General features: G+C 46.1%; 1 pseudogene; it reads right to left on the bottom strand.

The window, feature by feature from the left end:
- Positions 1 to 823: 823 nt before the first annotated feature.
- Positions 824 to 941, bottom strand: LOC124790794 (annotated as a pseudogene).
- Between the last annotated feature and the right edge of the window lie 13,933 nt (positions 942 to 14,874).

The following is a 14,874-nucleotide window of genomic DNA, read 5'->3' as shown; positions in this document are numbered from 1 at the left end:
ACCTAACTAACTTAAGGACATCACACAACACCCAGCCATCACGAGGCAGAGAAACCAGGTCCTTTACCCTCTCTGACAGAATTAAAACGTCATTGCAAACCTGCAGGTATTTATTTATTTTCACAGAACTATAATCCCCTTTCTAAGTCTTCCTTGGATCTCAGCCTCCCATTGATTTTCTTTGACACATGTAAATTCAGTCTGGTTTCTCCACGAGTTGAGCTGCCTGTATTTTATTCCCTCTATCTTCATAAATTGAAGGAGAATGTCCCTGTCAACACGAGCAAAAACTTGACCTTAATTACACTTTCTTTAAGGGTAGGTTTACCTTTCTTTGGATTATATTCTAAAATACGTTGTAGTGCCAGTTTTTCCTCGCATTTCTACGAAGGCCAAACTGATCTACCCTGAGATCAGCAGCTATCCTATGTCCCACTCTTCTGTAAATAATTTGTGTAAGTATTTTGGAATCATGACTTACTTTTAGTCCGTTAATATTCAAGCCCCTCAGCAGTAGCCTTCAAAGCAAGTGAAGTTAACCATTTGTTTTTTTTTTAAGTTCGGGGGTATTTTGCCTGTCACATGTATCTTATACACTAAACTAAACTAAACTAAACTCCTCCCGAACAGGCCATAAAGGCCCAACGGTACCGACCGGCCACCGTGTCATCCTCAGCCCATAGGCGTCACTGGATGCGGATATGGAGGGGCATGTGATCTGCACACCGCTCTCCCGGCGTATGTCAGTTTCCGAGACCGGAGCCGCTACTTCGCAATTAAGCAGCTCCTCAGTTTGCCTCACAAAGGCTGAGTGCACCTTGCTTGTCAACAGCGCTCGGCAGACCGAATGGTCACCCATCCAAGTGCTAGCCCAGCCCGACAGCGCTTGACTTCGGTGATCTGACGGGAACCGGTGTTATCACTGCGGCAAGGCCATTGGCGGATCTTATAGACTAGGGTGACAAAATTCGTGGGACAGCGATACATACACACACACACATACAAATACAAATGGCTGCAGTATCGCGCAGACAAGGTAGAAGAGGGCAGTGCATTAGCGAAGTCGTCATTTGCACTCAGGTTATACATGTAGAAAGATTGTGGCCGTACGATAAGAATTAACACATCTGAACGCGGAGTGGTAGTTGGAGCTAGACGAGTGGGACATTTCATTTCCGAAATCGTTAGGGACTTCAGAATTCCGAGATCCAAAGCGTCAAGAGTGTGCTGAAAATACCAAATCTCAGGCATTACCTCTCACTACGGACAACGCAGCGGCTAGCGGACTTCTCTTAACGACCGATAGCAACGGCGTTTGCCTCTAGATGACAGTGCTAACATACAAGCAACACTGCGTGAAATAACCGCAGAGATCAAAGTGCAACGTGCGATGAACATATCCGTTAGGACAGTCCTGCGAAATTTGGCGTCAGAAAACCGACGCGGATGCCTTTTCTAACAACATGACATCGCCTGCAGCGCCTCTCCTGGGCTAGTGGACATATCGTGTGAGCCTGAGACGACTAGGAAACCGTGTTCTGGTCAGCTAAACTTCAGTTGGTATGAGCTGATGGTAGGGTTCGACTATGGTGCAGACCCAATGAAGCCATGATTCCAAGTTGTCAAAAAGGCACTGTGCGAGCTGACGGTGGCTCCATAATGGTGTGGGCTGTATTTACATGGAATGGACTAGGTCCTCTGGTCCAATTGCACCGATCGTTCACTAGAAATGACTATGTTCGGCTACCTGGAGACCATTTGCAGCCATCGTGGATTTCGTGTTCCCAAATAACGATGTCAGCAACCCATAATTGCTCGTGATTGGTATGAAGAACGTTCTGGACAATTCGAGCGAATAATTTGGCCTGCCACATCGCCCGACATGAATCCCATCGAACATTTATGGGACGAATTCGAGAGATCAGTTCGTGCATATCATGCACTGGAAGCACTTTCACCGTTACGGTCGGCTGTAGAGGCAGCGTGGCTCAGTATTTCTGCTGGGGATTTCCAACGACTTGTTGAGTCCATACCACGACGAGTTTCTGCACTATGCCTGGCAACAGGAGGTTTCCTATGACTTTTGTCACCTCGGTATATATCAGGTGGAATAGTCGCGGGAATGACATCTACTCCAGGGAGCAAATTTCGATTTAGGTCTTTCAGTGCTCTGTCTTCATACCCTATTTTATCTTCATATGCTTCATTATACTTATCCATAATATTATCTTCACGTTCATTCCACTTGTATAGTCCTTATGTATAAGCCTTCCACCTCACGTCCTTCCCTTCTTTGCCCAGTACTAGTTGCCATCTGCCTCTTAATATTCATAAAGTGCTTCACTTTTCTCCTAGGGTATCCTTAATTTTTTTATTAGTGGCGTCTGCCTTTCACTTAATCGAGCATACTTCCACGGATTTCTCCTCTAGTTGACTCAACGTAGACACTTCACACTTTCTGCGTGGTTTCCCTTTTGCTTACAACTTTTGCAGCGTTCTGATATTTTCTCTTTTTGTCACTTAAATACAGTACCTCTTGTGTCATGTCTTTTTCCCTCTTTCATCCTTTGGTACCTTCAGTATCTCACCTCTCGAAGCCGGCCGGTGTGGCCGCGCGCTTCTAGGCGCTTCAGTCTGCAACCGCGTGACCGCTACGGTCGCAGGTTCGAATCCTGTCTCGGGCATGTATGTGTGTGATGTTCTTAGGTTAGTTAGGTCTAAGTAGTTCTAAGTTCTAGGGGACTGATGACCACAGATGTTAAGTCCCATAGTGCTCAGAGCCATTTGAACCATTTCACCTCTCGAAGCTAACCATTAGTCTTCTACTACATTCCTTTCCCCAGTTTCAATAAATCGGTGAAAGTATAAACAACCTTTTTTTTAATTTACGAGGTCTATTTGGAAAGTAAGGAACGATCAATCGCGAAATGTAAACCATATTAGCAACAGTTAGCTACACCCTCTACATACTCTCCGTTCAGAGTTTGTCGTAACGTTATAGCAGCTTTCCAAAACCCTCGTCACAGAAGGCAGCGTCCTGAGCATTCAGACAAATTTCTACACTGGATCGCAGCTCCTTATCTGTCCCACGATGTTGTCTTCATAGCCAATGGGTCACCTAAGCAGAGATGAAAATCAGAGGGAGCCAAGTTTGGGATGTATGGTGAGTGATCAAGCATTTCCCACCGAAAACGCTTCAGGAGCGCCCTCCTTGTCGCTGCCGTGTGCGGCCGAGATTTGCCGTGAAGGAAGAAATGCATGGCAGTTAGGTTTTGTGGGGTTGCTTGAAATCAGACAAATCTCTCGGCAGGCACCCATACTTGGCGGGAGATACTACTTTCTAGATATCTTTACGCTTTCACTGTGCGGGCAAAACTGAGAAGAGCAACATGACGCTGCCTGTGGTCATACATTAGATACTGCCCAACACATCTGTGCAAAGCTTCATCGGATTTTCACTGTGGTTTCTGTTTCGCAACTGACCGTTCCTTACTTTCGGAATTGACCTCGTATTTCTGGGGCGAAAAGTACCAGAGAAAAATATGAAGGCCTGGTGCGTGTTTGAGAATCTGATTGTGTGCAGAGGGCAAGAAAATCGATGATTTCCTGCTCACATGCAGTAAACTTGATGATGTGTATTCTCGTCTCAGGTAATTACTAGCGGCAACACGTGCAGCTGCACGTGGCTGCGGGAAATACTACCGACTTATCTGTCTATCGATGACTGTGGCATGAACGGCAAACGCCGGCGAGAAAGTCGTAAAAAAAAAAAGTTACCGTAATAAGTTCCTGCCCTGCGAACATAAATCCTATCAGCTAAATCACGCTGATCGAGAAGATTCTATAATCAGTACAGATGGAGGAATCGGGTGGTCAAGTCGAGGTTCAGATAATTATACTAATATAAAATTTATTAGGAGGTAAGTTCATTACAGTGTAAACAGGGTGGTATAAATCTCGCGCAGCGTCTCGCTAGGTCACGCCTAATTACGGCAGAGGGCTAATTATCGAGGTCTGCGCCGCTCCGCACCGGGCACGCCCCTTTCCTCTCTCACCCAATCCCCACCACCGGACCTGTCGGCGTTTCTTTGCCCCACACGTCTCGGCCGCTCGCATTCCCGCTACCCGCGCCCCTTCACGCACGTTCCAACTGCCAAATACGCAGTCCGGGCTGTGCAGGAAATACTGGTACCTCCAATGTCAGACGTCTTCTGGCTTTTGCTGCTCGACTGTCACCGTGACCGTGGCAGTGAACAGGGGATCACGAGAAAATTTTTAACAGAACAGCGTTACTTTCATTCTTATGCAATCCGATGTATGATACGTTCATAACGTAATATGGATTATATACTGAAGAGCCAAAGAAACTAGTACAACTGCCTGATATCGTGTAGCGCCCCCCTCCCCCCCCCCCCCCCCCCCCCCGAGCACGCAGAAGTGCCGCAACACGACGTGGCATGGACTCGACTAATGTCTAAAGTAGTGCTGGAGGAAGGAATTGACACCAAGAATCATGCAGGGCTGTCCATAAATCAGTAAGAGTACGAGGGAGTGGAAATCTCTTCTGAACAGCACGTTTCAAGGCATCCCAGATATGTTCAATAATGTTCGTGTCTGGGGAGTCTGGTGGCCAGCGGAAGTGTTTTACTCAGAAGCGTATTCCTCGAGCCACTCTATAGGAATTCCGAATGTGTTCGGTATCGGATTGTGCTGCTTGAATTGTCCAAGTCCGTCGGAATGCATAATGGATATGAACGGATGCAGGTGATCAGACAGGATGCTTAAGTACGTGGCACCTGTCGGAGTCGTATCAGGGATCCCATATTAATCAAAAAAATGGCTCTGAGCACTATGGGACTTAACATCTGTGGTCATCAGTCCCCTAGAACTTAGAACTAATTAAACCTAACTAACCTAAGGACATCACACACATCCATGCCCGTGGCAGGATTCGAACCTGCGACCGTAGCAGTCGCGCGGTTCCAGGACTGAGCGCCTAGAACCGCTAGACCACCGCGGCCGGCACCCATATTAATCCAACTGCACACTCCTCACTCCATTACAGAGCCTCCACCAACTTGAGCAGTCCCCTACTTGAAAGCGTATTGTCATATCGCTGGCTTAGTTGTGGAGTATCTTTGCGGGTAGCCGCGTCTGTCGAGTCGACCGCGGGACACGCAACTGTTATGTTGTGTAGTGTGTAGCTCTGCATGTGAGAGGCATTGTTAGCATGGAAGTTGAAGTGTTGCTACAAGTGTTATTAAAGTTATAAAATAAGTAAATGATTCAGCGGAAAGTGCGTCAAGAAATAATTTAAAAATGAGCAGTGCTGCTGATAACGTATTTGTGTATCCTCTCGTTGTGTGTCGTACGGCAGAGCGTCAATCATCCGCGCCGTGTTCGGTCTCCCAGAATGAACTAATGTCAATCAGAAATACTATTTACCACAAAAGAGAGCATTTAAGTGCCAGTGTCTTGTAGCGAGCGTGAGGACGTGCGTTCGGTCATCGCGTTTCCGCATTATCAACAATCAGCCGCGCCGCGACGGTTACGCGCACGCTCGTACAAGTGAGAGCTGAGAACTGAAAAATTAACTTTACGAACAGTGCTATATCATTACTAGTGTCAAGGAGGATAGGTCCCAAATATCTGCGTATGCGTGACGAGCGCAACAACTTTCGTGCGCTCATTCGGCTTTCTCATCATCAACACTCATCCGCGCCGTGTTCGGTTACGCGTACGCTCGTCCGAATGATATTGTGGACTGTTAATCATCCATTAATTGGGATAACACTTCTGAATTAGAATGTAAACAGTCTCAGAATGTAGTTGTTCATACCAGACGTAGAACAGTGTTGTGTTTTGACGTTGAGTGGCTCCCCTAACTCTCTTGTGTATTTCGATAGATAATTTCAGTCAAGGCAGCAGCAGTGTGGAGCAGAACAGTACGACCGCCGTGAGATTACCAGGTACGTGGTGTGAATAGGGCGCACGGTCAAGAAAAGCACAAGGAGCGACAAACAGTTTAAAGGTACCACCCCACCCATTTGTACTCCCGGGCGTGTTACATGCTGACATGCAGTGTCCAGGGATTCACGAGGTTGTATCCATACTCGTATACATCCATCCACTCGATATAATTTGAAACGAGACTCGTCCGACCAGGCAACATGTTTCCAGTCATCAACAGTCCAATGTCGGTGTTGACGGGTCCAGACGAGCCGTGAAGCTTTGTGTTGTGCAGTTATCAAGGGCCAAAGTGTGGGCCTTCGGCTCCGAAAGCCTAAATCGATGATGTTTCGTTAAATGGTTTGCACGCTGACACTTGTTGATGGCCCAGCATTAAAATCTGCAGCAGTTTTGTGGAAGGGTTACACTTCTCTCACATTGAACGATTCTCTTCACTCGTCGTTGGTCCCGATTTTCGAAGATTGTTTTCCGGCCGCTGCGATGTGGAGATTTAGATGTTTTTGTGAAATGGTCGTACGGAAAAATCCCCACTTCATCGTTGCCTTGGAGATGCTGCGTACCATCGCTCGTGCGTCAACCATAACACCACATTCAGACTCACTTAAATCTTGACAACCTGCCATCGTAGTAGCAGTAAACGATCTAACAACTGCGCCAGAGACTTGTTGTCTTACGTAGGTCTTGCCGACCGGAGCGCCATATTCTACCTGTTTTCATATCTCTGTGTTTGCATACGAAAGCCTATACCACTTTCTTTGGTGCTTCAGTATATGTGAGCCTGGCGCGCCCGATTGGCCGTGCGGTCTAACGCACGGCTTTCCGGGCGGGAAGGAGCGCCTGGTCCCCGGCACGAATCCGCCCGGCGGATTTGTGTCGAGGTCCGGTGAACCACCGGACAGTCTGTGGATTGTTTATAGGCGGTTTTCCATCTGCCTCGGCGAAAGCGGGCTGGTTCCCCTTATTCCACCTCAGTTACACTATGTCGGCGATTGCTGCGCAAACAAGTTCTCCACTTACGCGTACACCACCATTACCCTACCACGCAAACATAGGGGTTACACTCGTCTGGTGTGAGACGTTCCCTGGGGGGGGGGGGGGGGGGGGTCCAGCGGGGGCCGAACCGCACAATAACCCTGGGTTCGGTGTGGGGCGGCGGAGGGGTGAAGTGGACTGCGGTAGTCGTCGTGGGGTTGTGGACCACTGCGGCTGCGGCGGGGACGGTGCCTCTCCGTCGTTTCTAGGTCCCCGGTTAACATACAATACAATGCATACAAGGACCGAGACTGCAGAGTGTGGCTCACCAAGCTTATAGAACACAACAGGATTTACTACACTCGTACAATCGAGGAATTTTGGAAGTGGATCGAACTTGATTAGTTGGTAGATTGTGAGCGGGAAGACCCTGTAATGGAGTTCCTAGAATATAGAGTGGGCTATGGAATATACTAGCTGTAGAGGTGAAAAGAAAGTCGGTCAAAGGGGAGGATTAATGATTCAACCCTATTTATTTCACGGTTCAGTCACATTAACGTAACCCCCGCCTATGTTCACTGCCACCGTACAATAACCACTCACAGGAGGCACGCGTCAGTACTAACAGCGGAGGTTACATAAAAGTTCTTGGGGATGTGGAAAAGTGTGCAGCCGGCCGCTGTGCCCGAGTGGTTCTAGGCGTCTCAGTCCGGAACCGCGCTGCTGCTATGGGCGCAGTTTCGAATCCTGTCTAGGGGCATGGATATGTGTGATGTCCTTAAGTTAGTTAGGCTTAAGTAGTTCTAAGTCTAGGGGACTGATGACAGATGTTAAGTCTCATAGCGCTTAGAGCCATTTGAAAAGAGTGCAGTCGTTGTCGTAATGCGGAAACAGAGCGATTTATCCGACGTCCAAAAGACCACAATCGTTGGCTTCCGGCCCAAGAGTGGAAGCACTTCCGAAACGCCTAAGTTTGTAAACGGTGAAAGGATGTCCTGCATGGCAAAACAGCGCTGTCAAAATCGGCGCAGAGGCAACTTTGGTGTACCATGGGCCATAGACGACAGGGGTGAACGACAGCTGCGGAGATGTGTCCGGGCGACTGACTCAGCAACTGACCACTCAGATGAACCAAGGGGCTACCAACAGTGTTTCCTCAATGACTGTTCAGCTAGCGTTGCTACGTGTGCGCCTGCGCAGCAGGTGCTAGGGTCATGCACTCATGTGGACTGCTGTTCATAACGACGAAGGCTGGAATTTGCACGCCAGTACCGCAACTGGATGTCCACTGAGTGGCGGCAGGTGGTCTAATCAGAAAAATCACGCTTAATGCTCCATCTGATAGATGGCCGTTGGCATGTTCAGCCCTGCAGCAACTGTAGGAAAGGTTCAGGCCAGAGGAGGGAACGTTATAGTCTGTGGAACGTTTTCGTGGCATTCCTTGGGTTATCTTGTCTTTCTGGAACGCACAATGGATCAACACAATTATGCGTCTATCCTTGGGAACCAAGCCCACCCGAAAAATTGTATTTGTTTTTTACCTCGGCACAATGGCATCTACGAGCAGGACAGTACAATGTGTCACACAGTTCGCAATGTACATGCGTGATCTGAAGAAATTCAGAGTGAGTTCACCGTACTCCCCTGGCCATCAAACTCCCAATCGAGAATCTGGGGCCGGTCGGTGTGGCCGTGCTGTTCTAGACGCTTCAGTCTGCAACCGCGTGACCGCTCCGGTCGCAGGTTCGAATCCTGCCTCGGGCATGGATGTGTGTGATGTCCTTAGGTTAATTAGGTTTAAGTAGTTCTAAGTTCTAGGGGACTGATGACCACAGATGTTAAGTCCCATAGTGCTCAGAGCCATTTGAACCATTTGAGAATATGGGGAACCACCTCGATCGGAATGTTCACGCCATGGATCCTCAACCATGAAACCTAGCGCAACTGTCCATGGCACTGGAGGCGGCATGGCTAGCCATCCCCGTCGGTACTTTGCAAAACCTCACTGACTCTTCCTGTGCGTCACGCTGAAAAAAAAAGAAAAGAAAAAAAAAAGCTGTGATCCACATGAGCGATTCGGTGCTGCTCTTTTGTTTAAGTTCCATAACATTCCACAAATAAATTGTCATCATTATATTTGTAGGATTTCCTACATTAATGGAAAGGCTGTATATGTATATTCTCTTCATCGACAACGAGTCAAATTTCCATGTATCGTAAACTACGACGTTTTTTGCTTATCTACACAGCGTTAGTCGAGAGACAATCTACAAACGTGGCTACGGACAAGTTGGTCGTTAATCAGGTATCATTTTGCATATCTGCATAGGCCTAAATCAGATCTCTGGGAGAGAGAAATTCAAAAACACAGTACCAGGTGCTCTGCACCTAATGTCAGTAGATTAAAAGCTCCAGTGGCAAAGTGTCCACACTCATGCGAATAAGAAGATTAGATGAGATAGTTGGAAGATGAATGCCTACGCAATTGATGCAACGCTTGTGCCAGAGGTAGCAGCTTGATAGTATCTGTGTCACAAAACAACGATTACACAGACCGATCTGTGAGAGGCATTTAAGATGTTTACCACATATATTTGGGTGAGCAGTGATCTGACCCCTCATTTATACAGAGTGTTACAAAAAGGTACGGCCAGACTTTCAGGAAACATTCCTCACACGCAAATAAAGAAAAGATGTTATGTGGACATGTGTCCGAAAACACTTAATTTCCATGTTAGAGCTCATTTTAGTTTCTTCAGTATGTACTGTACTTCCTCGATTCACCGCCAGTTTGCCCAATTGAAGGAAGGTAATGTTGACTTCGGTGCTCGTGTTGACATGCGACTCATTGCTCTACAGTACTAGCTTCAAGCACATCAGTACGTAGCAACAACAGGTTAGTGTTCATCACGAACGTGGTTTTGCAGTCAGTGCAATGTTTACAAATGCAGAGTTGGCAGATGCCCATTTGATGTATGGATTAGCACGGGGCAATAGCCGTGGCACGGTACGTTTGTATCGAGACATATTTCCAGAACGCAGGTGTCCCGAAAGGAAGACGTTCGAAGCAATTGATCGGCGTCTTAGGGAGCACGTAACATTCCAGCCTATGACTCGCGACTGGGGAAGACCTAGAACGACGAGGACACCTGCAATGGACGAGGCAATTCTTCGTGCAGTTGACGATAACCCTAATGCCAGCGTCAGAGAAGTTGCTGTTGTACAAGGTAACGTTGACCACGTCACTGTATGGAGAGTGCTACGGGAGAACCAGCTGTTTCCGTACCATGTACAGCGTGTGCAGGCACTATCAGCAGCTGATTGGCCTCCACGGGTACACTTCTGTGAATGGTTCATCCAAGAATGTGTCAATCCTCATTTCAGTGCAAATGTTCTCTTTACGGATGAGGCTTCATTCCAACGTGATCAAATTGTAAATTTTCACAATAAACATGTGTGGGCTGACGAGAATCCGCACGCAATTGTGCAATCACGTCATCAACACAGATTTTCTGTGAACGCTTGGGCAGGCATTGTTGGTTATGTCTTGATTGGGCCCCATGTTCTTCCACCTGCGCTCAATGGAGCACGTTATCATGATTTCATACGGGATACTCTACCTGTGCTGCTAGAACACGTGCCTTTACAAGTATGACACAACATGTGGTTCATGCACGATGGAGCTCCTGCACATTTCAGTCGAAGTATTCGTACGCTTCTCAACAACAGATTCGATGACCGATGGATTGGTAGAGGCGGACCAATTCCATGGCCTCCACGCTCTCCTGACCTCAACCCTCTTGACTTTCATTTATGGGGGCATTTGAAAGCTCTTGTCTACGCAACACCGGTACCAAATGTAGAGACTCTTTGTGCTCGTATTGTGGATGGCTGTGATACAATACGCTATTCTCCAGGGTTGCATCAGCACATCAGGGATTCCATACGACGGAGGGTGCATGCATGTGTCCTCGCTAACGGAGGACATTTTGAACATTTCCTGTAACAAAGTGTTTGAAGTCACGCTGGTACGTTCTGTTGCTGTGTGTTTCCATTCCATGATTAATGTGATTTGAAGAGAAGTAATAAAATGAGCTCTAACATGGAAAGTAAGCGTTTCCGGACACATGTCCACATAACATATTTTCTTTCTTTGTGTGTGATGAATGTTTCCTGAAAGTTTGGCAGTACCTTTTTGTAACACCCTGTATATTACGGGACTCAGAGGCAGACCATGTTCGCTTCACAGTAGATCCCTGTAGAAGCTAATGATGGCTTAGGTTGCAACTTCAGACGTCATAACGTGACGCCCTAAACGGTAGCAACGGCTACAAATGGATGAAAAAAAACAACACGTTCCAGTGGCACCAACAGATCAACAGATGCAGGAAAGATTGAAAGCATAGATTAAAGTAGAATGATCTCGGGAAATCATTCTTTTTTTTCCTATTTACCTATCTACTTCTCCATCAATATTCCGCAAGCCTCTTGACGCTGTGTGGCAGAGTCATGGGAGGGGGGGGGGGGGCGGTCTTTCTGGTACGACTAAATGCTCCCCCTCTCTCTCTCCACTCGCGAATGGCGTGTGAGAAGAAAGACTGTCAGTAAGCCTCTGTATTGGCTCTAATTTCTCGAATTTTCTCGTTAAGGACATTTCGCGAAACCTATATGGAAGCAATATGTTGTCCGACTCTTACCAGAAAATACTCTCTCGTGATTTCAGTAAGAAAATTCTCCGTGATCCCGTGACGAAACGCGCCGCTCTTCTCTATTCCATCAGTCATAAGTGGTAAGAGTCCTGTTTCGTTGATGAATTACGTCTCCTTAAGATCCTTTCTATGAATCACAGTCTGCCATCTGATTTTTCCTGCTCTTTGTTTTACGTGGTCGCTCCAGACTCGATGTTCTACGATAGTTACCGTTTCCAGAAATTTATCGTCAATAGTTTAGTTGTACAATAGTGGATTTCTTTACCTGTGTATGCGCAATATGTTACGTGCATTTACGTTCAGGGTCGACTGCCAGAGCCTGCACTATGCATCAATTCTCTGGAGGTCATTTTGCAAATCGATACTGTCTGCTGGCGTTGCTACCTACCTCATACCACATCATCGGCAGACGGCCTTAAAGAACTCCCGACGCATTCTACTAGTTCATTTATATACCTTATAAACAGTAACAGTCCTATCACACTTCTCTGAAGTACACCTGAAATTACCTTTACATTTGTCCCTTTTGTTCCGTTAACAGCGACATGTTGAGTTCTGTCTGCAAGGAAGTTTTGCATCCAGTCGCAAATCTGGTAAGATACTCGGTAAGCCCATACTTGTTTCCACTAAACGACGGTACAGTAGAGTCTCAAATGCCTTCCTGAATTCAGGGAACATGGTATCAACGTGATCGCGATGTCTAAATCGCTGTGGATCTCGTAAAGGAACAAAGTAAGCCGTTTGCGAAATCCATATTAATTTTTATACAGGAGACTTTCTTTCTCCGAAAATTCAAATATATTAGTACAAAACGTGTTTCAAAATTCTAAAACATTTTAACATCAACGAAATTGACCCTTCTTGAAAACGGGAATGACCGATTTTTCCCCAGACGCTAAGCACCATTCATTGCCCCAGCGACCTACGATAAACTGCTGCTAGAAAGGGAGCTAGTTCTTTCTCATAATCTCCGCAGAACCCTACAGATATCTCATCTGGTCCTGACGCCTCCCCACAGCAAACTAATTGTAGTTGCTTTTCTATTCCACTATCAGCCATCCCAACATCTGTCAGTTCGAAACTCGTACGGTGATTGACATGAAATACAGTGTTACGGTCTCCCACGGTGAAACAGTTTCGGAAAATCGAATTCAGTATTTCGGCCATCTCTCTGTTAATTTCAGTTTCGGTGCCATTACTGTCACTGAGCGACTGGATGGATGATTTCGAACCGCCTACTGATTTTACGGAAGACCGAAATCTCTCAGCCTTTTTAGTCATGTCGACTGACAAAATTTTATTTTCGAAATCAAAAATCACTGAACACCTCTCTCACTGCTTTCCTTTCTCTCTCCATTTGTCTTGTTTAATGTACCTTGGAGAGTGGTTGTTGTTGGACGAGTGAAGCCATGGCGCATGAGTCGGACAGTTGTGAGTCACCGTCCGTAGTGGCAGTGTGACGGCTCTGCTTAGTCAGTTACTGCTAGATAAGATTACACCTGTGTGTTGACTTTACGTGTTCCAGTTTGTGCCCTCAGAAGTACCTTACGATAACGCTTTCTTACCGGGAGAACCTGTAAATGCAACTGGTAAAAATAATAATAAATATAAAGAAAATATTCGCCTACAGGTACCACAGAAATCAACATAAAAGCAAGTATTAATCTGTGCTCGAACTATACTCCAATGAATGTTCAATTTCTTACTTACAGAGACACGCTTATAACACAGAGCCCGAAGTCCTATAAACGTCCTTTGCGCTAGATTCTACTCGCTTCAACTATATCCAAGAGTAAATCCCTACTTCAAATCAATGGGTCAATGAGCACTATCTCCTTTTTGCTTTGTTATCACTTAGTTTGTAACTTTCTGTTGTCAATTTATACACTCTTTTTATATAAAACGCTTTAAAAGTATACTATTGGTTTCAAATCATTAAGTCCTTAATAAAGACCAATTATGTATTCACAAAAGATCTATGGGATTACGAAAATTATTGTATCATCTAACTTATTCAAAGTAAATACTTCAAAACAGGAGCTTATATGTGGGCTTCCAGGGTCAGCGTCGTCTTTGGAGATGTCGAAATAATTGGCTTACCACGAGGAAGCATTCTTTCACCAACGTTACTTGATATCAACAACAATGACCAACAACTTAAGACGAATACAAGGAGTTTCCTTAATGCCGATCTGACATTAGATACTCAAGGGAAATATTTTGATGTCTGAAGTCCACTTGACAATGATATTCGTCCAAACTCAGCTAAAACCCAACTCTGTATGTTTCATCTTAAGCACAATAAGGCACTTCGCAAACTTATCACGTGGCAAAGGATACAAATAGTATACTATAAACACATATCATTCAAAATACCTGGAGGTCACTCTGGATCTTACTCCGAGGTACAGGCAGTACTGCAACAATGAGGATGGAAGCCAGATCAATACCAGAATGAGGATGGAAGCCAGATCAATGGTAGCACGCGGCGCTCTCGACGACAGCATAAGCAAAATGTCACAGTGTTTCTTAGTATATATGCCCATTCTGGTACAAATCTACCCAAATGAAATGTTTAGGCTCATTACAGGTTGTTTAAAACCTACACCACTTGTAAAACTCTACCATTTTACCGGCATCGCGCCACGTGACGTTCATCGTGAAGTAGCTGCCAATGCGAAGAGACCACATCAGCCTCATCGGGAAAGCCGTCTATTCGATGGGCACTTTCCAGCAACGCCAAGACTGATGTCCAGAAGACCTTGCCTCAAGAGCACTTCACATAATGCGAACAACAGTAGCAATATGCAAGGAAACAATGTCGACATCTCAACTTGAAAGCTCCACCAGGCCTCTCCCTTCGGAAAACCTCCCAGCTGGGCATGGACATATTCGGATTGTCTGGAAGTTACTCAAACGTCTTCGTTCTGGGGTTGAACGATCCAGAAATAAACCCCAGAAATGGGTTGCTATCCTGTCGATACCACCAACTGTGACTGCAGAGAACCATCGTCGGTGGAGCACCTACTCGACTGTTAACTATGCCCTGCAACTTGCACAGAAGAAGATCTACCGCTTGCGTCTCCTAGCACTATTGAAGTTGCAAGGTTTTGGTCAACAATAGTTTAACTTGATTATTCTTCCGTTAACTTTCTTTCGGTGTTAATAATTATGTAAACTGAAGAGCCAAAGTAAATGGTACACCTGCCTAATGTGTAACGGC

The sequence above is a fragment of the Schistocerca piceifrons genome, chromosome 3 (genome assembly GCF_021461385.2).
Source record: "Schistocerca piceifrons isolate TAMUIC-IGC-003096 chromosome 3, iqSchPice1.1, whole genome shotgun sequence".
Lineage (NCBI taxonomy): Eukaryota > Metazoa > Arthropoda > Insecta > Orthoptera > Acrididae > Schistocerca > Schistocerca piceifrons.
This window is presented reverse-complemented; position numbering and strand designations above follow the sequence as displayed.